General features: G+C 48.9%; 2 long non-coding RNA genes across 2 annotated transcripts; both read right to left on the minus strand.

Annotated features, from left to right (window-relative positions):
• Nucleotides 1–330: 330 nt before the first annotated feature.
• LOC114816231 lies at nt 331–12,781 on the minus strand. Its single transcript, XR_003763996.1, has 3 exons — nt 12,686–12,781; nt 12,341–12,443; nt 331–698 (listed from the first exon to the last, which is right to left on the minus strand). It is a non-coding gene; the product is annotated as an uncharacterized LOC114816231 (long non-coding RNA).
• Nucleotides 12,782–17,981: 5,200 nt separating this feature from the next.
• LOC114816230 lies at nt 17,982–22,065 on the minus strand. The gene is made up of 4 exons (XR_003763994.1): nt 22,026–22,065; nt 19,614–19,683; nt 19,160–19,257; nt 17,982–18,820 (listed from the first exon to the last, which is right to left on the minus strand). It is a non-coding gene; the product is annotated as an uncharacterized LOC114816230 (long non-coding RNA).
• Nucleotides 22,066–26,921: the final 4,856 nt, after the last annotated feature.

Genomic DNA, 26,921 nt, shown 5'->3' on the forward strand with positions numbered 1-26,921 from the left:
GTACTGTACTTACCCAAGCACTTAGTACAATGTTTTGCACAAAGGGCTTAATAAATACGACTGAATGACTGACTGACTGAATGAATAAAAACAAAGGCCCTGAGCCCCTATCGAGAGGGCGGATGGGTTTCGAGCATCCTCTTGGGCCAGTCCGTGTCCGGCTCGGCTGCCCAGACTGAGGTGCCTGGGTTGGCAGGAAAATGCTGGATTCCTCATCTTTCCTGGGGGGACCCCCATATCTGAAGTCCCCCTGGGGCCTAGGCTTACCCTGGCACTTCCTCAGTGGTGTGGGGCACGCATCTCAGGATGGCCTCACTTCTTGTCTCCATGTCAGTCAAAAGTTATTTAATTTCTTTTGTAGTAGTCTAAAAACATGCAAATGAGAGTTCAGTTTAAGGCTGGAAACAAGAAGACAGAACCAAGGACCAAGGAAATGACATCTTCCTTTCCCTCCTCGTACTTTCCCCCTCCAACCTGACCCTCCTTGATGATTTGGATCAAATTGATCCCTGCCTAGATTAACACAGGCCCAGCGAATGTCCCGAAACATGCATCCATGTAGCACATAAAAACACAGATCGTTCACCCCCGGATCAGTGCTGGATCCCAGGAATAAATATCCCTTTGGAGTCCAGAAGGATCGTTCCTTGTCATTGCTCCTTCATGGCTTTTCTTCCCAAGACCTGCATGGTGACTTTCTGTGAAAAGAAAGAGAAGAAGAGAGATTAGTCCTGCTTTGCTGAGTCTAACTCCATGCACCCATGCCTACCCTTGGTGCCCTTGAAAAAAAATAAAAGAAGGAAAAGAAAGAGGTGGGATCTGTTGTTTAGAGCTTACTATGTGCCAGGAACCATATTAGATGCTGGGGTAGATCCAAATGAATTGAGTTGGACACAGTCCTACTTAGGGCTCACAGTCTTTGTCCCCATTTGACAGAAGAAGGAACTGAGGCACAGAGAAGTTAAGAGACTCGTCCGAGGTCTCCCGGCAGATGAACTGCGGAGCCGGGATGAGAACCCAGGTGCTTCTGACTCCCGGCCTGGGGTCCATCCACTAGGCCCACCGCTTCCCTGCCCCACTGCTACACAGGCCGACTCCTTCCCAAGTCCCTTCCTGGCTTTGTCTGCCACAGGTGCCAGGCCACGAGGAAGGGTTTCTTCCTTTTTTAGGGCACCAGGAGGCTCACTGCTGAGCCCAGGGGAGGGGACTGCTGAAGCACCGTTTTTGAGGCAGACACGAGCTAAGAGTGCAAAGGCAAGGGGATCCAAAAAAAAATAAAAATCTGTTCCAAGACATCAAGGGGAATCTTTGGTGTTCAGAACTCCCCTGGGTAACTCCATCCACTTCAGAGCCTTATTGAAGGCTCATCTCTTCCAAAAGGCCTTCCCTGACTAAGCCCTCTTTGACTCTTCTCTTGCTCCCTTCTGCCTCACCCTGACTTACTTGCTCCCTTTGTTTTCTCCGTCTCCCAGCCTCACAGCACTTACGAGCACACCTGTAATTGTATTTATTGATATTAATGTCTGCTTCCCGCACTCTAGACTGTAAGCTCATTGTGGGCAGGAACTGTGTCCATTTATTGTTGTACTGTACAATACCAAGTGCTTAGTACAGTGCTCTGCACACAGTAAGCACTCAGTTAATATGACTGAATGAATGAATTTCCATTCCCTTTGATGTGTCTGCTCACAGCTGAACAGTGAACCTGAGGGTTGGTTGATTCTGCCTCTTGCCAAGTGCATGAGAAATTGTGGACACGATCCCTTACCTTCAAGGAGCTTACAGTCAAACCTGGGAGGAGCACTGTCCTAAGCAACTGGGAGAGTCTGATAGCATTAGTAGCCACGATCCCTGCCTTCCAAGAGCTTACAATCTACTATGGGCAGAGCACTGTACCAAGGACTTTGGAAAGCACATTGGAATTAGTAAACAAGAGCCTTGCCTTCAAGAAGCTGAAGTCAGCTGAGTGCAGAGGGCTATGCTACACACTTGAGAGAGTGCAGTAGGATAGCATTGGAAGGCACCATCCCTACCATCCAAGAACTTACAGTCTAGTCAGGGAGACGCTCACCACGTCCAAAGCAGTGTGGTAGACACCGATAGGCAGGCCACTGAACTAGGCATCTATCATGTAGCATGAGAAGCAATGTGGCTTACTGGAAAGAGCACGGGCTTGGGAGTCAGAGGATGTGGGTTCTAATACCGGCTTTGCTACTTATCAGCTGGGTGACTTTGGGCAAGTCACAACTTCTCAGTTACCTCATCTGTAAAATGGGGATTAAGTCTCTGAGAACTTACAACCAACATGTTGACCTTCTATCTACTCCAGTGCTGGCGCAGAACAGTGTTTGGCCCCTAGTAAGATCTTAACAAATAACATCATTATTATTATTATTATGTGCAGAATATTGTGCTATACAGCTTTGTAAAGAGACCTCTAATGGGTGTCTACTGCATGCAGAGCACTATACTGGGCACTTACTGGTTGTAGAATGCTGGAGTGGATGCCTCCCGTGTAGATCTCTCTAATACCAAGCTCCTACTGGGGACGCAGCACTGTACTGGCTGCTTACTGGAGCCCTCAGACTCCTTCTGCCCTCAGTGAGAAAACCATTTTGATCAGAAGCAGCATGGCCTAGGGCATAGAGCCCAGGCCTGGGAGTCAGAAGGACCTGGATACTGATCCCGGGTTCTGCCACTTGTCTGCTGTGTGACCCTGGGCAAGTCATTCCACTTCTCTGGTCTCAGGTAGCTCATCTGGAAAATTAAGACCATGAGACCCATGTGAGACATGGACCTTGTCCGACCTGATTAACTTGTATCTACCCCAGCACTGAGAACAGTGCCTGGCAAACAGTAAGTGTTTAACAGATAGGAGAAGCAGCGTGGCGCAGGGGAAAGAGCATGGACTTTGGAGTCAGAGCTCATGAGTTCAAATCCCAGCTCTGCCCCTTGTCGGCTGTGTGACTGTGGGCAAGTCACTTAACTTCTCTGTGCCTCAGTTCCCTCATCTGTAAAATGGGGATTAAGACTGTGAGGCCCACGTGGGACAACCTGATTCCCCTGTGTCTACCCCAGCTCTTAGAACAGTGCTCTGCACATAGTAAGCGCTTAACAAATACCAACATTATTATTATAATTAATAATTAAAACATTATTATTATAATTATAATTAAAATATAATATAATTTATTTTGTAAAAGTACCATTAGAACAATAGCCCAGGTGATTACTGTCAACTGAAAAAGAAGTCTAAAATGTTTATTTTATTTCATTTCTGTCATTCATTCATTCATTCAATCATATTTATTGAGTGCTTACTGTGTGCAGAGCACTATACTAAGTACTTGGGAAGTACAATTCAACAATGAAGAGAGACAATCCCTGGCCACGGTGGGCCTATGGAGGGGGACAGCAGGTACATCTAATAACTTGGAGAAGCAAGAGACACAGATGGGTTAGAAAATCTGTCATTCAATTCAATGGCCTTAGTGAGCACTTACTGTATGCAGAGCAACTTACTAAGCACTTGGGAAAGTACAATATAACAACAGACACATTCCCTGCCCACAAGGAATTCATAGTCTAGAGGGGGAAATCCATGAGAATCATCAGGCCCAAGGTCTAGTTTCCATTATCGTGTCGTTCCTCCTAGATATCCCGGCCATGATTACCATCCCTCATGTGCACAACCAATAATTGGTCTTTTGCCTGGTTCTCACACTCACAAATGAGCAGAGAGGCCTAGTGGAAAGGACATGGGCATGGCAGTTAGAGGACCTAGGTACTAATCCAAATAATTAGTACAGTGCTCTGCATATTGTAAGCACTCAATCAATAGGACTGATTGATGGGTTCTGTCTGCGCTACTTACCTGCTGTGGAATCTTGACAAGTCACCTGATTGGTCTGTGCCTCAGTTTTCTCATCTTTTAAATGGGGAGTCAATACTTGTTCTCTCTCCTACTTAAACTGTGAGTCCTGAAAAGGACCTGATTAACTTGCATCTACCCCACTGCTTAGTACAGAGGCCTCGACTATAAAATGGGGATTAAGACTGTGAGCCCCATGTGGGACATGGACTGTGTCCAAACTGATTAACTTGTATCTGCCCCAGTGCTTAGTATAGTGCCTGGCACATAGTGAGCACTTAACAATGACTTAAAAATAAATAAATTAACAGTGCTTGGCACTTAGTAAGGACTTAAATACATGATTATTATTATTATTATGGAGGAAAATTGTTAACTCTAGGCTAGTCTATGTCAAATCGGGGTAAACCCGGATCAAATGATCTACACGGCTATTAGATTGTCAGCTCAATTGAGGGCAAGGAACCCAAGTGCTCAGCAAATGCTCTGCAACCACTAGACAACCAGCACTGCACACTACACCCGGAGGTGCCCGTCAGAGTGCTCCGCATCCAGCGAGTACAATGACATCCGACTCTCACCTCTCCATTGATTCTTTCCTCTCCTGACTAAGCACGGACCACCCTGACTATCCCCAGTGACTCAACACGGACCAACCCTCACCCCTGACTCCCCCCTGTCACCCAGCGTGGGCCTCTGCACAACCTCAACTCTTGCCTCTCCATCCCTGACCCTCCCCTCTCCATCACTGACTCTCTCCTCAGTGACCCGGCACAGGCCATCCGACACCTCTGACTCTCCCCTCTCCATTCCAGACTCTCCCCCAGGTGACGCAGACCAGACCATGGGGGCCTCTACATCTCCTTTCCTTCCCTGACTCCTCCTTGAGAGGCCCAACACAGATCCCCTGGCAAACACCCCTGACTCTCCCCTCTCTGACTCCAACTTGACCGGCCCGGCACGGACCATCCGACACCACTGAATCACTCCTGGACCAACCCATCCTCATCTCCGACTCCCTTCTGCGTCGCCCTGACTTGCTCCCTTTACTCATCGTCCCTCAGCACTTAGGTTTATCTGTAATTTATATATTTATATTAATGTCTGTCTCCTCTTCTAGACTGTAAGTCTGTTGTGGGCAGGGAATGTGTCTGATGATGATTATTATATTGTACTCTTCCAAACGTTTAGTACAGTGCTCCAAGCAGAGTAAGTGCTCAATAAATACGATTGACGGACAACCTGGCTGGCAGGAAACAATTCTACTCTGCCTAGAGTCTGTTCCCCAGAAACAGGTGATCCATGAATGAGACCACATCCTCTCATCATTGCTATTGGGGGACATGTGATACATCCCATAAATCCAAACCACCTACACCCTCTGCACTGGCTCTGACTGAGCTCCACAATGCAGTTGCCTCATCACAATTGTGTAGCTCATTTACAGGTCAGGTGTCATAATCCTAAAGGGAGATGCTTCATTCAAGAGTGTCTGACCTGATTAAACTTCTCTCAAGCCCAGTCTTTTTTTTTTTATGCACTTACTATGTGCCGGGCACCGTACTAAGCACAGGGATTGATAGAAGATAATCAGGTTGGACACAGTCCCTGTCATTCATTCATTCAATCGTATTTATTGAGCATTTCCTGTGGACAGAGCACTGTACTATGAGCTTGGAAAAGTACAATACATCCATAAAGAGTGACAATTCCTGCCCACAACGAGCTCATGGTCTAGAGTGGGGGAGACAAGCATCAATATAAACAAATGAAATTACAGATATATACACAAGTGCTGTGGAGTGGGGTGGGAGGGGGAGGGGAGAGAGCAAGTCAGGGTGATGCAGAAGGCAGTAGGAGATAAGGAAAAGTGAGGCTGAGTCTGGGAAGGCTTCTTAAAGGAGATGTGCCTTCAGTAAGGCTCTGAAGGGGAGCAAGTCATTTTCTGGCAGATTGGAGGAGGAAGGGCATTCCAGGCCAGAGGTAGGACGTGGGCCAGAAGTTGGCAGCGAGACAGGAGAGATGGAAGCACGGTGAGAAGGTTAGGACCAGAGAAGTGAAGTGTGTGGCCTGGGTTGTAGAAGGAGAGAAGGGAGGTGAGGTATGAGGGAGCCAGGTCACGGAGTGTCTTAAAGCCAACAGTGAGGAGATTTTGTTTGCTACCAAAGTGGACAGGCAGCCACTGGAGATTTTTAAGGGGGGGGGGTGGCATGTCCTGAATGTTTCTGTAGAAAGATGATCCAGGCAGAGGAGTGAAGTGTGGACTGGAGTGGGGAGAGGCAGGAGGTTGGGAGGTCAACAAGGAGCCTGATGCAGTCATCTAGGCAGGATAGGATGAGTGATTGTATTAACATGGTAGCAGTTTGGATGGAGAGAAAAGGGCAGTTTTTAGCGATGTTGCGAAGGTGGGGCCGATAGGACTTAGTGAAGGATTTAGTATGTGGGATGAATTAGAGAGTAGAGTCAAGGATAATGCCAAAGTGACAAGTTTGTGAGACGGGAAGGATGGTGGCACCATCTACAGTGATGGGGAAGTCCGGGAGGGGTGGGAAGATAAGGAACTCTGTTTTGGATATTTTAAGTTTGCAGTGACAGGAGGACATCCAAGCAGAGATGTCTTGAAGGCAGGAGGAAATGCGAGCTTGGAGAGAGGGAGAGAGATTAGGGGAGGAGGTGTAGATTTGGGTATCATCTGCAAAGAGATGGTAGTTGAAGCCATGGGAGCGAATGAGCTCTCCAAGGGAATGAGAGTAGATGAAGAACAGAAGGGGATGGAGAAATGAACCTCGAGGGACCTCCACAGTTACGGGATGGGAGGCAGAGGAGGAGCCCACCAAGGAGATTGAGAATGAACAGCCAGAGAGATGAGAGGTACAGGAGGTACCTGAAGGTATCGGGAGAAATATATCTATTTATATAGGATGCAGGAAGTATCAGGAGAGGTACAGAATCAGTGAAGCCAAGGTTGGATAATATATCCGGGAGAAGGGGGTGGTCCACAGGGTCAGAGGCTGCTGAAAAGCCGAGGAGGATAAGGATGAAGGAGGAGCCCTTGGATTTGACAAGAAGATCACTGGTGACTTTTGAGAGTGAAGGGGATGGAAACCAGATTGGAGGGGATCCAAGGAGAGAATTGGAGGAGAGGAATTTGAAACAGTGGCTGTAGATGACTCCCACAGGCAGTTTAAAAAGGAATGGCAGGAGGTGAGAACTGGAGGGAGTTGTGAGGTCAAGGGACTGCCCCACATGGGACTCACAGTCTTCACCTCCATTTTACAGATTGGGAGAACTGGGACATAGAGAAGTCAAGTGAGTTGCCCGACATCAAAGAGGAGGCACATAGTAGAGTGAGATTAAAAATCAGGTCCTTCTGACTCCCAGGCCACTGGGCCATGCAACTTCCATGCTCAGAACAGTGTTTGACCCAGAGGCTCTTAACAAACACCATAAAAAGAAAACTGAGACTCGCATTTAGAGATCAAAGGGGGTGATCATTCAGTCCCTTTGCTCGCTGTCACCAAGAACTGTTACTATTATTCTTATTATTATTATCTGTACCGAGTCCGCTGGGGGAGAGAGTCAGGAATGGGGAGAATCAGGAGTCGGATGGCCCATACCTCTCAGCGAGGATGCCGCTGTCAGAGTCCGAGCCCCGGCCCAGCCGGATGACCCGACATCCCTAATATCCCAGTGGGCGCCGGTAGAGGCCGCGGCCATCAGAGGTCGGGACCTTTCACCTTTCCTGCCGGGTGCTCTCAACTTGCCCTCTGGAAGCCGGAAGCGAGGCCTGCCACTCGGTTCATCGCGATGAGGCTGAAAATTCCAGGAGGGCAGAGATTGGGTCCGATCCAATGAGCTTTCATCTGCCACAGTGCTTAGTACGGTGCTTGACCTCGTGGTTAAAGCATGGGCCTGAAAGTCAGAAGGACCTGAGTTGAAATCTCGGCTCCAGCATTGGTCTGCTGGTTGTCACTGGGTGAGTCACTTTACTTCTCTGGACCTCAGTTTCCTCATCTGGAAAATGGGGATCAAACCGTAACTCCTTACCGTCGGCTTTAACGCTCTCAATCGACTCGCCCTCTCTTACCTCGCCTCACCAATTTCCTACTACAACCCAGTCTGCACACTTTGCTCCTCTCGTGCTACCTCGCTCACTACCTCAATCTCATCTATCTCGCCGCTGACCCCCTTCCCCACATCCTCCCTCTGGTCTGGAATTCCTTCTCCCTCCATCTACATTGGACCGCTACTCTCCCCACCTCCAAGGTCACGTCTCCTTCAAGAGGCCTTCCCCAATTAAGACCTCTTTTCCCCAGCTCACTCGCCCTTCTGCATCATCTCTGCACTTGGACCTGTGACCTTTGATCAGTCTAGGAAGAATGTGCTCCCAAGATCCTTCCTGAAGGTGAAATAGGACCAGTGGCTGGTGGCGGGGGAGGGGAAATCAGGCCGGAGTTTAATTGAGGGAAGGGGGATGGGGGATAATCGAGGGAGGGAATAGGGCAAGTGTCTGGTGTGGTCTGGGATTATGAGCCCATTACTATTAGTAATAATTATGATTATTATTAGGGTGTTTGTTAAGCGCTTATTATGTGCCAGACACTGTACTAAGCACTGGGTTGGATACAAGCCAAAAGGGTTGGGCACAGTCCCTGTCCCTCATAGGTCTCACAGTCTTAATTCCCATTTTACAGATGAGGGAAGAAAGGCACAGGCAAGTCAAGTACCCGTCCACATCGCAGACAAGTGACAGAGCTGAGATTAGAACTCATGACCTTCTGACTTCCAGGCTCATGCTCTATCCACCCCATCCAGCCAAACTCCCATCTCTTCAGGATAGGGTAAGTGCTTGGATCTGTGGGGCAGCAGTTTGGATGGAGAGGAAAGGGGAGATTGTAGAAACGTGAACGTAAAACCTCCAGGATTTGGTGACAGGTTGAATATTCAGGGTGAATGAAGAATGGGCCGAGGATAATGCCAAAGTTACTGGCGTGAGGGGCAAGGAGGATGGTGGCATTGTCTACAACGATGGGAAACAATGTGGAAGAGGAGAGTTTGGGTGGAAATAAAGAACATTTGGGTGGGAATACGAGTAGTTCTATTTTGGGCCTGTTAAGTTTGAGGCAGCGGCGGGACATGCGAGTAGAGATGTCATTCATTCGCTCATTTGATTCTATTTATTGAGCCCTGACTGTGTGCAAAGCACTGTACTAAGCACTTGGGAGAGTGCAATACAAGAACCAACGGACACATTCCTTACTCACGGCCTAGAGGTCAAGCTCACGGGAAGGCAGGTGAAGTGAAGCAATATGGCCTAGTGGATAGAGCACAAGCCTGGAAGTCAGAAGGACATAAGTTGTTATCCCAGCTCTGCCACTTATCTGCTGTGTGACCCTGGGCAAGTCACTTCACTTCTTTGGGACTCAGTGACCTCATCCGTAAAATGGGGATTAAGACGAAGAGGCTTATTAGGAGAGGGAATCTGCCCAATCTGATTAGCCTGTTTCTACCCCGAGGCTTAGTACGGTGCCTGACACATAGTAAGCACTTAAAAAATACCATTAGAAAAAAAGAAAGGGAGAGAGAGAGGTCCAGGCTGGAGAGGTATATTTGGGAATCATTCACATAGAGATGGCAGTTAAAAGCCTGGCTTAGTGGATCAACCACGGGCCCGGGAGTCCGAAGGACCTGGGTTCTAATTCGGGTTCCGCTGCATGTCTGCTGCTAGGCTAATAATTAGAATAATCACAATAATGATATCTGGGAAGCCCTTACAATGTGCCAGGCACTGTACTAAGCGCTGGGGTGGATACAAGAAAATCCAGTTGGACTTAGTCCACGTCCCACATGGGACTCACATTCTTCATCCCCATTTTACAGATGCGGTCATTGAGGCACAGAGCAGTGAAGTGGCTTGCCTAAGGCCACAAAGCCCACAGAGGGTGGAGCTGGGATTAGAACTCATGACCTTCTTACTCCCAGGCCCATGCTCTAGCCACTACACCATGTCACTTAACTTCTGTGCCTCAGGGACCTCATCTGTAAAATGGGGATGAAGAGTAGGGGCCCCTCATGAGACAGGGACTTGAATCAACCCCAGCACTTAGAATAGTGCTTGGCGCATATTAGGAGCCCTAACAAGTGCCGTAATTATTATTAAGGCTCCCCTCAGTTCTCACCTGGGAATTATTTCCCAGGGCTTGGCATGGTGCTCTCTCTGCACACCGGAGATGGAGATGCTTAATAGTCCTCCTCCTCCCCCTCCTCTTCTTCTTTCTTCTCCCCCTTCTCCTCCTCCCAATCTCCCTGCAGCTCCTCCTCCTCCGCTTCCGGGAAGGACCAAGGGACCGTTGTTGACACCATGCAAGATGCCAACACTCTCTATCATCAACTCCTGCACGAGTTCTCAGGTTCAAACTTGCAGGGCCAAGGGTCACCTGCCATCTTCAACAGGAGGTGATGTCTTCGTAGTTTTTGCCTTGTTTCCTCAACTCTCCCACCCACTAAGCTAAGTTGTATGAGGGTAAATGAGAGAAACTGTCTTCTACTTCTCTTGCAATAACAATTGTCATTATTAATAACTGGTGTAGGTGTTAAGTGCTTACTCTGCGCCACTGACTGAGAAGTGGCATGGCCTCGTGGAAAAAACTCAGGCCTTTGAGGCAGAAGGACCTGGGTTTGCCACCTGTCTGCTGGGTGACGCTGGACAACACACTTCACTTCTCTTTACTTAACTTGGTTTGGAAGATGGAGATGAAGACTGTGCACCCCACGTGGGATGGGGATTATGTCCAATCTGATCAGCCGTATCAACCCCAGTGCTTAAAAGAGTGGTTGATAGATAGTGAGCGCATAACAAATGCCATCTGTCCCACCCACTAAGATCACTTTTAAATGGGGGAAACAATACCATACTTCTCTTGTAGGAATTATCATCATAATAATACTTGGAACAGTTAAGAATTGTGGTGTTTGTTAAGCACATACTGTGCACCAAGTATTGAGAAGCAACGTGACCTAGTGGAAAAAGCATGGGCCCAGGAGCCCCAAGGACCTGGATTCTAATCCCGGTTCCCGCCGCTTGTGTGTTGTGTGACCTGGGGTAAGCCACCTCACTTCTCTGGGCCTCAGTTCCTTCATCTGGAAAACAGGGATTAAAACCGTGAGCCCCACGTGGGTCAGGGACTGTGTCCAACCCAATTAGCTGGAATCTAGCCCGGCACCTCGAACACTGCCTGGGCTATAGCTAAGTGCTTTACAAATACCATTCAAAAAACATTTAAAAAGACATTGCTTTTCCGGTATGCTATCTGCTCATAGTAGAGGAAACAGAAAGTCCTCTTTCCAGACTTTCCCCTCCCTGTGGATGGCACCACCGTCTTTCTCGTCTCCCAGGTCGGTAACGTTGGTGTTAACCTTGACTCCGCTCTCTCGTTCAACCCACATATTCAATCCGTCACCAAATCCTGTCAGTCCCACCTTCACAACATCGCTAAAATCTGCCCTTTTCTTTCCATCCAAACTGCTACCATAGTCATACAATCACTCATGCTAACCAGTCTAGGTTACTGCATCAGCCTCCTTGCTGACCTCCCCACCTCCTGCCTCTCCCCACTCCAGTCTACACTTCTCTCTGCTGCCCAGATCATCTTTCTACAGAAACCATCAGGACATGTCAACCCCCTCCTCAAATATCTCTAATGATTGTCTATCCATCTCCGTATCAAGCAATACCTCCTCACCAATGGTGTTAAAGCACTTCATCACCTTGCTCCCTCCTACCTCACCCCGCTTCTCTCTTACAACCCAGCCTGAACACTTCACTCCTCCCATGCTAACCTTCTCACTGTGCCTCCATCTCCCCTGCCTCACCCATGACCGCTGGCCCATGTCCCACCTCTGGCCTGGAATGCCCTCCCTCCTCAAAATCACCAGAAAACTACTCTCCCCCCCACTCCTTCAAAGCCTTTTTGAAGGCACATCTCCAAGAGGCTTTCCTAGACTACACTCCATGCTTCCTCTTCTACCACTCCCTTTTGTTGCCCTGACTAGCTCCCGTTACTCTTCCCCCCTCCCCCACCCTCACAGCACTTATAGATGTTTCTGTAATTTTATTTCTACTGATGTCTGTTCATTTGTATGGATGTTTGTCTCCCCCTTCCCTGCCCTGCCCCGCCCGTGAGCTTCTTGTGGGCAGGGATTGTCATTCTTTATTGTTGTACTGTGCTTTCCCAAACACTTAGTACAGCACTCTGCACAAAGTAAGCCCTTGGTAAATGCAACTGACTGAATGAACGTATCAAAGTCAAGGTCCCGAGCCACTCCGAGAAGCCACATGGGTTTAGATCCAGTCTGTGTCCGGCTCGACTGCCCAAACTGAGGTCCCTGGGTGGGCAGGAGGCGCCGGATTCCCCATCCCCCCTGCGGGGACCCCGTATCTGAAGCCCCCCAGGGCCTACCCTGGCTTACCCTGGCACTTCCTTGGTGGGTGGGTCATGCATATTAGGATGGGGAGGAAGAGAAGGTTTCTTTTCTTGTCTCCATGTCAGTCAAAAGTTGTTGAATTTCTTTTCTAAAAGTATGAAAACATACGAAAGAGGGTTTACTTTAAGGCTGGAAAGAAGAATACAGAATTACCATGACTAATCTGACACAAAAGAAACCACATCTACTTTTCCCTCCTCGTACTTCCCCCCCCCAACCTGACCCTCCTTGATTATTTCCATCAAATCGATCCTGGCCTAGATTAACACAGGCCCAGCGAATCTCCCGAAACACACATCCATGCAGCACACAAAACCACAGATTGTTCACCCCCAGATCAGTGCTGGATCCCAGGAATAAATATCCCTTTGGAGCCCAGAAGGATCGTTCCTTGACATCACTCTCTCAAGACCTTTCTTCCCTAGACCCGCTTGGTGACTTTCTGTGAAAAGAAAGAAAAGGAAAGAGATTAATCCTGCTTTGCTGAGTCTAAACCCATGGACCCATGTCAACTCTTCGTGCCCTTGGAAAAAAACTTACAGAAGAAAAAATAGAGGTGGTACCAATTGTTAAGGGCTTACTATGTGCCAGGCACTGTACTAGACACTGGGCTAGATACAAGTTAATCGGGTTGGCCACAGTCCTTGTCCTATGTGGGGCTCACAGTCTTCATCCCCATTTGACAGATGAAGGAACTGAGGCACAGAGAAGTGAAGAGACTCGCCCGAGGTCACCCAGCAGACAAGCTGCAGAGCCAGGATGGGAACCCGAGTCCTTCTGACTCCCAGACCCAGGATCCATCCCCTAGGCCCTGCTGCTTCCCTTCCCCACTGCTATGCGGGCCGACTGACTCCTCCCCAAATCCCTTCTCTACTGTGTCTGCCACAACTGCCGGACGCTGGGGAAGAGTTTCTTCCTTCCTTAGGGCAGCAAGAGGCTCACTGCTGAGCCCAGGGGAGGGGGCTTCTTGAGGTAGACATGAGCTCATAGTGCAAAGGGAATGAGATCCCCTCCCCCCAAAAAAAATCTGTTCCCGAGACATCAAGGGGAGTTTCTGGTGTTCAAAACTCCCCTCTGCATCTCCATCCACTTCAAAGCCTCACTGAAGGCCCATCACCTCCAAAAGCCCTTCCCTAAGCCCTCTTTTCTTCTTCTCCCACTCCCTTCTGCCTCACTTTGACTTGCTTGCTCCCTTTCTTTTTCCTCTCTCCCAGTCCCACAGCACTTTTGGGCCCATCTGTAATTTTATTCATATTAGTGTCCATCTCCCCCACTCCAGTAAGCTCACTGGGCAGGAAATGTGTTCTCCCTTCTTTTTTTTATGGTACTTGTTAAGCACTTTATTACATGCCAGGGACTGTATGAAACACTGGGATAGAAAACAAGATAATCAAGTTGGACATAGTCCATGTCCCACACGGGACTCAGAGTCTTCATCCCCACTTTACAGATGAAGTAACTGAGGCACAGGGAAGTCAGATGATTTGCCCAAGGTCACACAGCAGACAAGTCAGGGACTGTGGCCCACCTGATTATTCCCTCTCTTCCCCGGTGCTCAGGACAGTTTTTGGCTCATATTAAGCATTTCAATAGCACATTGATCTATTATGATTCAATGTAGGAAAGGTCACCACGTTGTCATAGGGGAGACACAAAGGATTCAACAAGAGCAGGAGCGAAAGCGAGGAACGGGAGATGGCCAGTGAAAAAGTGAGCAGTCTGAGTACACTATCATATCCCACCAATCTACATATCAGTATAGACCTACGTGAAGGAGTTAGGGAGACCTACTTAAATTCTAATAGAGCTATTGGGAATGCGGCAACTTAGGATGTGGGGAATTTATCAAAAAAGGCTTCCTGGAGGAAGAGGAGGAGGAAGAGTTTCATGAGGCTTTGAGGATGGGAGGAGAGGTGGTAATGAAAATAATAACAATCATAGTGGTATTTGTTAAAGTGCTTACTGTGTGTCAAGCAATGTAATAATAACAATTATGGCATTTAAGTGCTTACTATGTGCCAGGCCCTGGACTAAGCACTACTGGGGTAGATATTAGTCCCACAAGAGGGACACAAGATAAGTCCCCATCTTACAGCTGAAGAAACTAAGACCCAGAGAAGTGGTTTGCCCACGGTCACATAACAGGAACAGGGAGGAGCAGGGGTTAGAAAGAACTGTGGTATTAGTTATGTGCTTATTTCTATTCATGTCTGTCTCCCCCTCTAGGCTGTGAGCTCATTGTGGGCAGGGAATGTGTCTGTTGTTCTTTTGTCCTCTCTCAAGCACTTAGTACAGTACTCTGCACACAGAAAGCACTAAATAAACACTATCGAATAAGTGAATTAGAACCCTCACCTTCTGACTCCCAGGCCAGGACACTTTCCACTCGGCAACTCTGCTTCCCGATCTTCTTTAGATAGGAAGTCACAGTAGAAGACAATGGGGAGCAGTTTGGACTATTGGTACGAGTAGATGCCTACATTTGGGCTCACAAATGCTCACCAGGTTTTGCTCCAGTGATAACTGTTCTATTTGCCTAGTACTGTAGTAAGCCCTGGGATAGATCCAAGATCATCAGTTTGGACCCATTCTCTGTCCCACATGGGGCTCCCAGTCTAAGGGAGAAGGATAACAGGGATTGAATCCCCATTTTGCAAATGAGGAAAATGAGGCCCAGAGATCAATGGAGAAGGGGGAGTCGGAGGTGTTGGATGGTCCATGCTGGGTCACTGGGGGAGTCAGCAGTGGGGAGGGAAGACACAGGGAGGTTGGCTGGTCACACAGCAGACAAGTGGCAGAGCCAGGGTGAGGACCCAGGTCCTCTGACTCCCAGGCTCGTGGTTTTGCCACGAGGTCACGTGGGTTCTCAGTAACTCCAAATGGTTTAGGGTTACTGGTCAAGGTTTTGTCCAGACAGGATACTAACCATGAGTCCCCCCACACGCACCAATAGGGCAAAGCCCCTGGCTGAGCAGAGTTAGTCAGTCAGTCCTATTCACTGAGCTCTTACTGTGTGCAGAGCTCTGTACTAAGCACTTGGAAAGTGCAATTTGGCAACAGATAGTGACAATCCTTACTCAGCAACGGGCTCACAGTCTCGAAGGGGGAGACAGACAACAAAACAGAACAACTAGACAGGCATCAATACCATCAAAATAAATAGAATTATAGATCTATACACATCATTAATAAAATAAATAGAATAATAAATATGTACAGATATACACAAGTGCTGTGAGGAGAGGAAGAGGGTAGAGCAGAGGGAGGGATTAGGTGCCATGGGGAGGGGAGGGGAGGGGAGGAGGAGCAGAGGATAAAGGGGGGTGGACAGTCTGGGAAGGCCTCCTGGAGGAGGTGAGCTCGCAGTAGCCCTTGAAGAGGGAAAAAGAGGTAGTTTGGCAGATGAGAGGAGGAGGGGCATTCCAGGCCAGGGGTCGATGGCAGGACAGGCGAGAACGAGTCCTGGTGAAGAGGTGAGCAGTAGAGGAGTGGAGTGTGCAGGGTGGGCTGCAGACGGAGAGAAGGGAGGTGAGGAAGGAGAGGGCAAGGTGATGGAGAGCTTTGAAACCAATCGTGAAGATTTTGGCTTAACCAAAGGTTGATAGGCAAACCACTGGAGATTTTTGAAGAGGGGAGTGACACACCTAGCGCGTTTCTGACGAAAGACAACCCGGGCAGCGGAGTGAAGTATAGACTGAAGGGCGGAGGGGCCAGAGGATGGGAGTTCAGAAGGGAGGCTGATGCAGTAATCCAGTCAGGATACGATGACAGATTGTACCAGCTAGGTAGTGGTTTGGATGGAGAGGAAAGGGTGGATCCTGGTGATATTGTGAAGGTGAGACTGGCAGGTTTTGGTGACAGATCGGATGGGGGGGGAGAGGGAGAGTAATTGTCTGCTCCATATGAGGTGGTAGGGTGTTCTGGGCCAGAAACAGGATATGGGCTAGAGGTTGGTAGTGAGATAGACAAGAATCAATGAAGAGTGAGAAGGTAGCATTAGAGGAGCAAAGTGTGTGGACTGGGTTGGAGTATGAGAGTGGTGAGGTAAGAGGAGGCAAGGGGGTCGAGGACTTTCGAGCCAATGTTTGCTTGGCCCTGGGTGGGTCAGCCTCAATCAGCTATCCCCGACAGGCCAAGGGCCAACAGACGATCCTCCCTGCTCCCCCATCTCTGACATGCGGCTCCTCCTACCCATCTCCCTCCTCGGATCACCCCTCCCATCCCCACAGAACAGCTCAGCTTGAGGAATAGTGATTCTACAGGGTTCTGAAACTCCCCCAGATTTTCTAATAAATTCCCACACCCCCAGATCTCTCGGAAACAAGGCAAGTAGTAGCTGGGTGCAATCCTTAAGAGAAACTGACAGATGGTTGTTGACAGATTACCCTCCACCCAGTTAATGAATTGGGCCAGCTAATTTCTCACTCAAGTGCACCTACCAGGCTGCTGGGTAATTCGATTCTGCTGCTTTGGATGCTCCTGCTGATGGCAGGGGTGGGGAAACTTCAGATTTCTAAAGTTATGCAGACCCCAACTCTGCAGAGAATAAGTTATGACTTGCAGGAAAAGCCCTTGGACATCAGGTTCATGGATGAGGATGCATAGACTTTTCATGAATTAATCCGGGCTATTCGTGAGGAGCTCCACCTCGGGACTCGAACTTCTCACCCTTTCCTCAGGCTTTAACTTGGTGAGCCATCAATTGATGGAATTCATTGAGCTTTTACTGTGTGCAAATCACTGGACTAAGCCCTTGGGAGAGGACAAAAGAACAGAGTTTAAAGACCTGTTCCTGACCCACAACAAGTTTACAGTCCAGAGGGACAATCTAGAGTCAATCCATCAATGACATTTATTGAATGCTTTCCGGGGAGCAGAGCACTGTAATGAGTGTTTGGGAAAGGACAACATAACAGAGTTGAAAGACACACTTTCTGCCCACAACGAGCTTACCCAGCTGTATGTAGTGGAAAACAGGATGATTTGGAAGTTCTCTTTGCTGAGAAGTAAGGCTCACATATCCTACCTTTCTGAATGCTCCTTATTTTAAAATGGTATCAGTTAAACCCTTTCCTCTGTGACAGGCACCATTCTAAGCACCAGGGCACATACAAGCTGCTCAGGTTGGACATAGTTGAGGTCATGATCTTTAAAATTCATTTAAAACTCATTGAGGGCAGGGTAGATGCATCTGGATTAACTCATATCTACCACAGCATTTATGTCTGTGGTTGTAATGGTATTTGTTAAGCACTTTATGTGCCTGGCACTGGTCTAAGGGCCAAGGTAGATACAAACTCATCAGGTTGTACACAGTCCATGTCCAACATGGGGCACACAGTCTTTATGCCCATTTTACAGATGAGGTTACTGAAGTACAGAGAAGTGAAGTGACTACCCAAGGTCACAGAGCACACAAATAGCATAGACAGAACTAGAAACCAAGTCCTTCTGACTCCCAGGCCCCAGCTCTATCCAATAAGCCACACTGTTTAATGCTTAACATAGACCATAATAATAATGAGGATATGGTTGCGGCTATCATCAAAATAAATGACTCCCAAATTCATCTCTCCAACAATCTGCCATGTGACAGAGAAAAGATTTCTTTTTCCAGACTCAGGCATGACGCAGAACATATACATTTTATTCCATACAGATGCATTTGGGCTTACAGAGCCCAGGTCACCAAGGGGACCTACGGGGAGGAAGAAAGGAGGGGGCCAGAGCATGCCATTTCTGTTGATAGGATGGGGGGAAACCACTTTGCATCTTCCCTTCCTAGCATTTGCTGCTAGTCCTCTCCCCCCTTCATTCTGCTCATCCAGGAGGGATGGAGGACATAGGGTAGTCACACACGCATACACATAGATAGACACACCCTCAACTCTTCCTGCCCCTAAACCCCGCTCCCCCAGGGGCACCCCCCTCGGGCAGGAAAGGGAGTCTGTACTCTTGAAGCCAGAGCTGGGCAGATAACTCCCAACGGCCCAGGGTGGGAGGAAGTCACACCGACTATAGAATTAAGGGCCCCGGGGCGACTTCACATCCGCTCTGGAGGTCCGTCCTCGGAGCACCTGTCCAGAACTCTAGACTCCTGTTTCCATAACTCTCTACCCATCCAAAGAGGGGAAGCCCCTCTCACCCTGCTCTGGTCCCGGCCCTCGCTTTCATGCATGAGGCACACACATACACCTCCATCCTCTCCTAGAGTTGCAAGGAACTGGTTTGGCACCCATGATGCAGTGTTTGACCCTTGACCCACAAAGGAAATGGCATGATCTGGAAGGAGGGAATACATAGTTGCAGGCTGGGGGGCGGGAGGGGGGAGCAGCCTGGTGCCAACCGATTCCCTCACAGTGGGGCCGGCGCAATCTGAGTGTCCGTGGCATCTGGTGAATAGCTGGTCAGTCCTCCAATTCCCTCGGGGAGAGGTGGTCCGGTTCGGGGCTGCACTGCAGCTTCCTGAGGACAGATGTGAACATTGATTGGCTGATGAGGTGTGTTCTAGCTCACCGCGGGGGCAAGTGCCAGCCCAATCCTCCACCCAGGGAGTAGCAAGTTACATGTTGAGGAGTCTGCCTAGGGGTTACTACTGGGCCAGGTTAGGGTCAGTCACTGCTATACTTTGTGGACTATAAGGATGCAGTGGATTGTGTCGGTGTAATGGAAACAAGAATCTCTTCACTCTACTCTCTCAAGAGTAGAGTCTAGTCCTCTAGACTTAAGTGCTCAATAAATGTCATAGATTCTTTGATTCCTCCCACTTATCCCAAACAGAATCCTAATAGCCCGGACACTAACCGTCCTGTCAGCACCTACATATCCATGGGGAGGCGGGGATGGAGCAGGGGGCTGGGTCTCCCAGGATGCATCTGGGGCTCAGGCTCCTTCCTTGGTCCCTAAGGATACACTCAATCAGTTCTCAGGGCAATCTTGCTCTCCCCCCCTACTTGGGTCAGGGGGTGCTACCACCTGTGTCCAGCCCCATCTGCACCCCCACTCCAGAGCTGGACTGTCCCCTGCAGACTCACACCCGGGGGAGCGGGTGGGAAGAGAGAGAGAGAGAGCACACACAAGAGAGCGAGACAGAGCAGCTGCCACTCACCCACCCTGCAGAAGAGGCCCTGTCTGATTATCACCTCACAGCAGGACACCCCAGGCAGTCGGGTTCCCCGCCCCCCCCCCCAGAGTCTTGGCCCCTACCAACCTTCTCCCCAACTCCTCCCCCCCAACACACAAATCCCTAGGATCTTACCTCTGAGCAGGATTGTCTGGAAGACTTCTCCAGGGAGCAGAAAGAGGATGGGCTTCTGCCTTTTCTCCTCCTGCAGTTGAGGCACTGAATACTTACCCAGTGCCAGGCTGGTCCTTCACCCCAACCCCTCCTCCCCTCTCCCACAGGAGAGCCTGATGGAGGCATCTGACCCCAAGTTTGGTCTGACTTGAGTTAGACCCCACCTCATTAAGCACCTTCTTGGGCAAGTTGGGTGCAGGAGACAACCCCTGCCCACTGGGAGCTTACAATCTAAGACAGTCAGTCGATCATATTTGAGCTCTTACAGAATGGTGCAGAGAACGGTACTAAGCCTTTAGGAGGGTACAATAGAACAATAAAGTCACTGCAAGCCCTGCCCCAATAAAGCTTACCCTCTAGAGGCGTAAGGATCAGCTTCAGAACAACACAGTACAAATGCTTCAAAAAGTTCAACATTCCATAGCACGCATGGCCCCTGCTCTCACTAAGTTTCCAGTCTACGAGACAGACTTTCAAAGTGAGTCGCACATAAGTGGAATGGCATATACAAGGTCGGTACATGAAGTTGTGCACAATGAACCCAAGGTAAGCTTGAATCAGCAGGACGAGTAGGAAAAAGAGCAAATCAATATGCAGAGTGAAGGGTGGCAGTATTGCATTAAGACAGCATTAGTGTTTATCAGATGCTATTTGACAGACCATGGTATGAAAAGCAGGATGGGGTGAGATGCCTCAATTGCTAAAGACACACATTTCAACAGTCAATTGTATTTATCCAGCCCTTACCATCAGACAGAATCCCTGCCTACTATGAGCTTACAGTCTAGAGGGCGCGACAGACATTTAACATAAATTTCATCCATTTAAGTCGGAGCCAAGACGAGTTGGGGGAGAAATCATCTGAAAATATTCTGTAGACGAGGTTCCAACTCGAGGAGAGATTTGTAGTTTGGAACTCAGTTCCCCAGGTGCTCAATAGGGTGCTCTACATCTAATAAGTACTGAATGACTACTGCTGCTACAACGGCGGTGCTTGTGTTTGCGGCGTTCTGGGTCGGTCCGGCACATTTGAGCGCAGAGCACTCTTAGGTACTTGGGAGAGTTTAATAGAACAGACACATTCCCTGCTCACAACCAGCTTATGGTCAACTCCACACGGGTGCAGCCACTGAGCCCCAACTCATTGCTGGGCTTGAAGGGGCGGGGGGATGCTTTAATGCAGTCCGATGGGGGAGAAAAGGCAATGTGTATCTTGGGGTACAGGTATTGGGAAGCCCCCAAGAAGTCTCCAGACAGCAAGCTGAGGTCGGCACAATCCTGCCCGCGAGAGGCGCATGACAGTACCACCACCCCACCCCCCTTCCCCATCGGCGGGTCTCAGGTCCTGCCCCTGGGGGCTCACAGTCTGATGTTCCGATATGGACGCTGCCAGGACTGACCCACGGTGCTGAATCCACTGAGGATGGAGGAGGTTTCCAGTGGATGGGGACTGGGTGCGCACCCTCCTTATGGATGTTGGGGGGCTGGGGGCACGACGGCACAAGCCTCGTGGAAGCAGCACCTCACCTACCACATTCCTGGCACAGGGTCCCATGTTGACTTGTTCGAGATCACTGGCCTTGGGGACTAAGGTTGAGTGGAAATTCTAGCTAACTCAGGGCTGGCAAGAGCACACGAGGGCACCATGACAGAGAGACACACAAATACACACAGACACAGAGATCGTGAGCATGCACCCCCATGCACCCCATGGTTTTTGCCCCAACCCTCTCTCCCCCCACCAAGATCCTCATCTCTGGATCCAGAGCACCAGTTATGTCCCCTGAAGATAGACCTCGTATCATCACAACCCCTCAACTTCCTCTGCTCCAGAGACACTTGCTTGTCCCAACCAAGCAGACACTTCTCTTCCTTGGTCCCAGACTCATATCCAAGTCAGGAAAAACCAAAACCTGTGTAGCCCGTAGCATGCCCTGCCCCTCTAGGACAGGGAGTATTGGAACCAAATCAGAGGCTGGCCACAAACACTGTCACACACACCAGTGTCCAACATCCTACCTATCCCAATACTTCCAACAGAGCTTAACACACAGTAAGCACTTCAACAATACCATCACCACCACATCAGCATTATGGACAAGTCATTGGTATCCAAACACATTCTCCATACCACCCTCCGCCCTCTCCATAGCCCTCACATCAATAATGCAATTGACATTTACTATCCAATCCTGGCCATTCCCTCCACCCTGCTCCCCCATCACAAGCGCACAGGCGCACACCCACACAACTTCAGCTTTAATACCACCTAAATTGGTACAGTAGATATCAGTTAACCAAACACTAGATTATCAACCCAAATAAGTGATATGAATACACACACAAACACTATACTATTTATGGAGTACTTACTTTGTGCTGATCGCTGGACGAGAGAAGCAGCATGGTGTAGTGGGTAGAACACAGGCCTGGGAGTCAGAAGGCCATTCCACTTGTCTGCTGCAAGACCTGGGGCTAGTCACTTGGCTGGGCCTCAGCTCATTCATCTGGAAAATGGGGATTGAGAATGTGAGCCCCAGGAGGAACAGAGACTGGGTCCAACCACATTTGCTTGTATCCACTCCAGTGCCTGGTTCAGTGCTTGGCACATAAGCAGCACTTAAGACCACAATTCTCTTAAGCACTTGTGGTCTTAGGACAACTACAGCCCCCTCCCCAACCTCCAAAGTGTCACCATCACCCTTTCAGTCAATTACCCCAGACTTTGGTCTCCCCTCCCCACCACTCCACTTCAAATCCTTGAGCCCAGCTCATTCCTCCACCCTCCTCCAACACCAGAATCAAAGTCTCCAAGTAACCTAACCTCAAGCACCCAAGTCATTTCTGAGTTACCCATATGAAACTAACTCCCCCCACCTCCCCCTTTCATCCCCCCCACATACCACCCCATCCCCATTCTAGTCAACCATTAGCCCATCCTTAAATTGCCACCCCCATCAACACCACCAATTCAATAGGCATCAACTATCAGAGCTAAATTAAAAAGATAAGATAACCAAGGGGGTATCACAGGCCCTGTTTACCAAACCTCCAGAGAGGCATACTCCATCTCCTCTCCACAGCCTATAGGAAGTAGTGCCCACGGACCCTGCATGGGGTAGGGAGAGGGCCAGAAGCCTCTTGGGCTTTAAAGGAGCAGTGCTACTTGCCCCATTGAAGGGCATCTAATGGAGAGACTGCATTTCTGAGGGTGGGGCTGTAGAATTAGGGTGAAAAAAAAGGAAGAAGGTTATTAAGTGGAAGGATTTGCAACTGTCCACTGTTAAAGGAAAAGCATCCTTAGGTATAGACCCCTGCAACCCATTCACAGACTCCTTGAGGAGTGAGTCTGATTCTGATCCAGTTCTTTCCCAGCACTTAATGTAGGGCTAGGCACCTAGGAGGATATTCAATAAATGAGAGTTGATCAGCATGACATGGTGGATAGAACATGGGCCTGGGGAACCAGGGACTGTGTCCAACCCAATTTGCTTGTATCCACTCCAGCCCTTAGGATAGTGCCTGGCACATGGTAAGCACTTAAAGACCACAATTAATATAAGTACTAAGCACTTGGGTGAGTACACTATAACTTCTGACTGCAGCACCCCACCCTCAAGGTGTCACTAGCACTATTTCAGTCAATTATTCCAGACTTGGGTCTCCCCTCTGTCCCCCTCAACTTCAAACCCTTGAGCCCAGCCCATTCTTCAACCCCTTCATTCACCCTAATCAGTCAAATCACAGCTGATCAGAAGATAAGCTAATCAAGGGGGCAACCACAGACACTGCACACCAAACTCCCAGAAGGAAATACTCCCTCTCCTCTCCACAGCCTATAGGAAGTAGCACCCATGGGAGAGGGCCAGAAACCTCTAGGATTTTAAAGGGGCAGTGCCCTTTGCCCCATTGAAGGGCACAGAGGAGAAAAACTGGGTTTCTTGGGGTGGGGCTGGAGGATCAGGGAAGAAAAAGGCAGAAGACCATTAAGGAGAAGGATCTGCCACTGCCCCTTCAGCACTTAGAACAGTGCTTGGCACATACAAGGCACTTAATACCATAATTGTTTTTATTAAAAGGATCTGGAAAAACATCCTTAATTATAGACACCTGCAATCCATTTACATACTCCTGGAGAATTGGATCTAATTCTCATCCCATGTTTTCCCAGCACTTGGTATAGTGCTTTGCACCAAAGAGGATATTCATTCCATAAAAATGGAGCAGGATGTAGCGAATAGAGTACCAGGCTGGGAGTCAGAAGGTCATGGGTTCTCATTGCTGATCCACCACTTGGCTGTTTGAACTTGGGGAAAATTACTTTACTCCTCTAGGCCTCAGTTACCTCATCTATAAAATGGGAATAGGGACTAGATCTAAGCCAATTTGCTGGAATTCCCCCCAGTGCTTAATACAGTGTCTGGCACATCATAAGCAGTGTACAAATACCACAATTATTAATATTACTTAACATGTGGGTGAGTACACAGTAACTCCAAACTGCAGTCATCTTCCCAACCACTATGGTGTCACTACCACTCTGTCAGTCAATTATCCCAGACTTGGGTTTCCCCTCTGCACCCCTTGACTTCAAACCCTTAAGGCCAGACCATTCCTCAACCCCTTCAGTCACCCTCATCAATAAAGTCACCACTGAAGAGAAAATAAGCTAACCAAGGGAGCATCCACAAACCTTGCTCACCACACCTCCACAGGAAAAAACTCCATCTCTTCTCCACAGCCTCCAGAAAGGAGCACCCATGGGCCCTACAAAGAAAAAGAAAAAAACCCACTTCCTTCTGAGGCTTTAAACAGGCAGGGCCACTTGCCCCCGTGGAAAGCAGCTATTGGAGAGATTGGGTTTCTGGGGGTGGGGCTGTAGGAGCAGGGAAGGAAGAGGCTGAAGCCTATTAAGGAGAAGGGGTTTTGCAGCTGCCCATCGTTAAAAGGATTGGAAGAGCATCCTTAGTTATAGACTCCTGCAACCCATTTATTTACTCCTTGAGGTTGGGGTCTAATTCTCATCCACTGTTTTCTCAGCATTCAGGACAGTGCTTTGCATTCAGGAGGATATTCAATAAATAAAAAATTGAGGAGCATGGTGCTGTGCATAGAGCAAGGAGTCAGAAGCTCATGGATTCTAATCCCTCCTCCACCACTTCATTCATTCAGTAGTATTTGTTGAGTGCTTACTATGTACAGAGCACTGTACTAAGCACTTGGAAGGTACAATTCAGCAACGAATAGAGACAATCTCTGCCCAATGACGGACTTACAGTCTAATCCGAGAGGACAGACAGCCAAAAACAAGACAACATAATCATGATACATAGAATCAAGGGGATGTACATCTCATTAACAAAATAAATTGGGTACTAAAAATATATGCAAATGAGCACAGTGCTGAGGGGAAGGGAAAGGAGGGGGGAGGAGCGGAGAGAAAGAGGGTTAGCTGAGGGGAGGTGAAGGGGGGAAGGGGAGGGAGCAGAGGGCGGAGGGGGAGCAGAGAGGGAGCCGAGGGAAAAGGGGAAGCTTGGTCTGGAAAAGTCTCTTAGAGGAGGTGAGCTCTCATTAGGGCTTTGAAGAGGGGAAGAGAGTTAGTTTGGCAGAAGTGAGGAAGGAGGGCATTCCAGGACAGCAGTAGGACGTGGGCCAGAGGTCGACAGTGGGATAGGCGTGAATGGGGGACAGTGAGGAAGTGAGTGGCAGAGGAGCGGAGCGTGCGGGGTGGGCAATAGAAAGGGAGAAGTGAGGAGAGGGAGGAGGGGACAAGGTGATGGAGAGCCTTGAAGCCTAGAGTGAGAAGGTTTTGTTTTGTGCAGAGGTTGATAGGCAACCACTGGAAGTTTTTAAGAAGGGGAGTGACATGCCCAGAGCATTTCTGCAGGAAGATGATCCAGGCAGCGGAGTGAAGAATAGACTGGAGTGGGGAGAGACAGGAGGAAGGGAGATCAGAGAGAAGGCTGACACAATAATCCAGCTGGGATATTATGAGAGCTTGTACCAGTACCAGAGCTTGTACAAGTACCACTTGTCTGCTGTTTGACCTTGGTAAAATCACTTCACTTCCCTGGGCCTCAGTTACCCCTTATGTAAAAGGGGGATTGGGACTGTGAGGCCCATGTGGGACAGGGATTGGGTCAAACCTAATTCACTTGTATCTACCCCAGTGCTTAGTACAGTGCCTATCATTATTAAGAATGCATGAATCAATCAATGAATGAACTCAAGCTCTTTCCTGAGGCCTCTCTTCCATCCCTCCACCCCCACCAGTCCCCACTGTACCCTCCACTCTGTCTCTCCTTTTTGTTTCCTTTTTAATGGTATTTGTTTAGCGCTTTCTATGGGCCTGGGTGACTTTCAGGCCCAGGCCCTTTCCACTAGGCTGTGCTGCTTCTCTCCTTCCTGATTCTGTCCCATTCAGCTTCTGGGGAAGGACAAAAAGTATAAAAAGCAGGTAGAAGAAGCCAACTTTGTAAATGAGAGGACCTGTGTTCTCTCCACTTGGAGAGGCTCTCCTCCAGCTAAGGATTTAAACTGAATGGGCACAGAATTTACAGAATCGATGGATCTAAGGTGGAATTCAACCTCACAATGGTGAGTGTTTCACTTCCACATAGCCAAGGGCCTCAATCACTCAATCATATTTATTGAGTGCTTGCTGTGCATGCAGAGTACTGTCCTAAACACTTGGGAGAGGACAACATAACATTAACAGACACATTCCCTGCCCACAGCGAGCTGACATTCTCGAGGGGGAGATACACATGAATATAAATAAATTACAGATATGGACATAAGTGCTGTGGGGCTGGGAGGGAGGATGAATAAGCAGAGCAAGTCAGAGTGAGGCAGAAGGAAGTTGAGAAAAGGAGGACTTAGGAAAGGCCTCTTGGAGGAGGTGTGCCTCTAAGAAGGCTTTGAAGTGGGGAAGAGTAACTGTCTGTCGATATGAAGTGGGAGGGCATTCCAGGCCAGAAGTAGGATGTGGGCTAGAGATCGTCAGCAAGATAGATGAGATCGAGGTATATGGGGTAGGTTGGCATTAGAGGAGCAAAGGGTGCAGGTTGGGTTGTAGTAGGAAAGGAGAGAGGTGAGGTAGGAGGGGGCGAGGGGATTGAGTGATTTCAAACCAATGGTGAGGAGTTTTCATTTAATGCAGAGGTGGATGGGCATCCACTGGAGGTTCTAAGGAGCTGGATGACATGTCCTGAACGGTGTTGTAGAAAAATGCTCAGGTCAGCAGACTGAAGGATGGACTGGAATCGG

The sequence above is a fragment of the Ornithorhynchus anatinus genome, chromosome 13 (assembly GCF_004115215.2).
Source record: "Ornithorhynchus anatinus isolate Pmale09 chromosome 13, mOrnAna1.pri.v4, whole genome shotgun sequence".
Classification (NCBI taxonomy): domain Eukaryota; kingdom Metazoa; phylum Chordata; class Mammalia; order Monotremata; family Ornithorhynchidae; genus Ornithorhynchus; species Ornithorhynchus anatinus.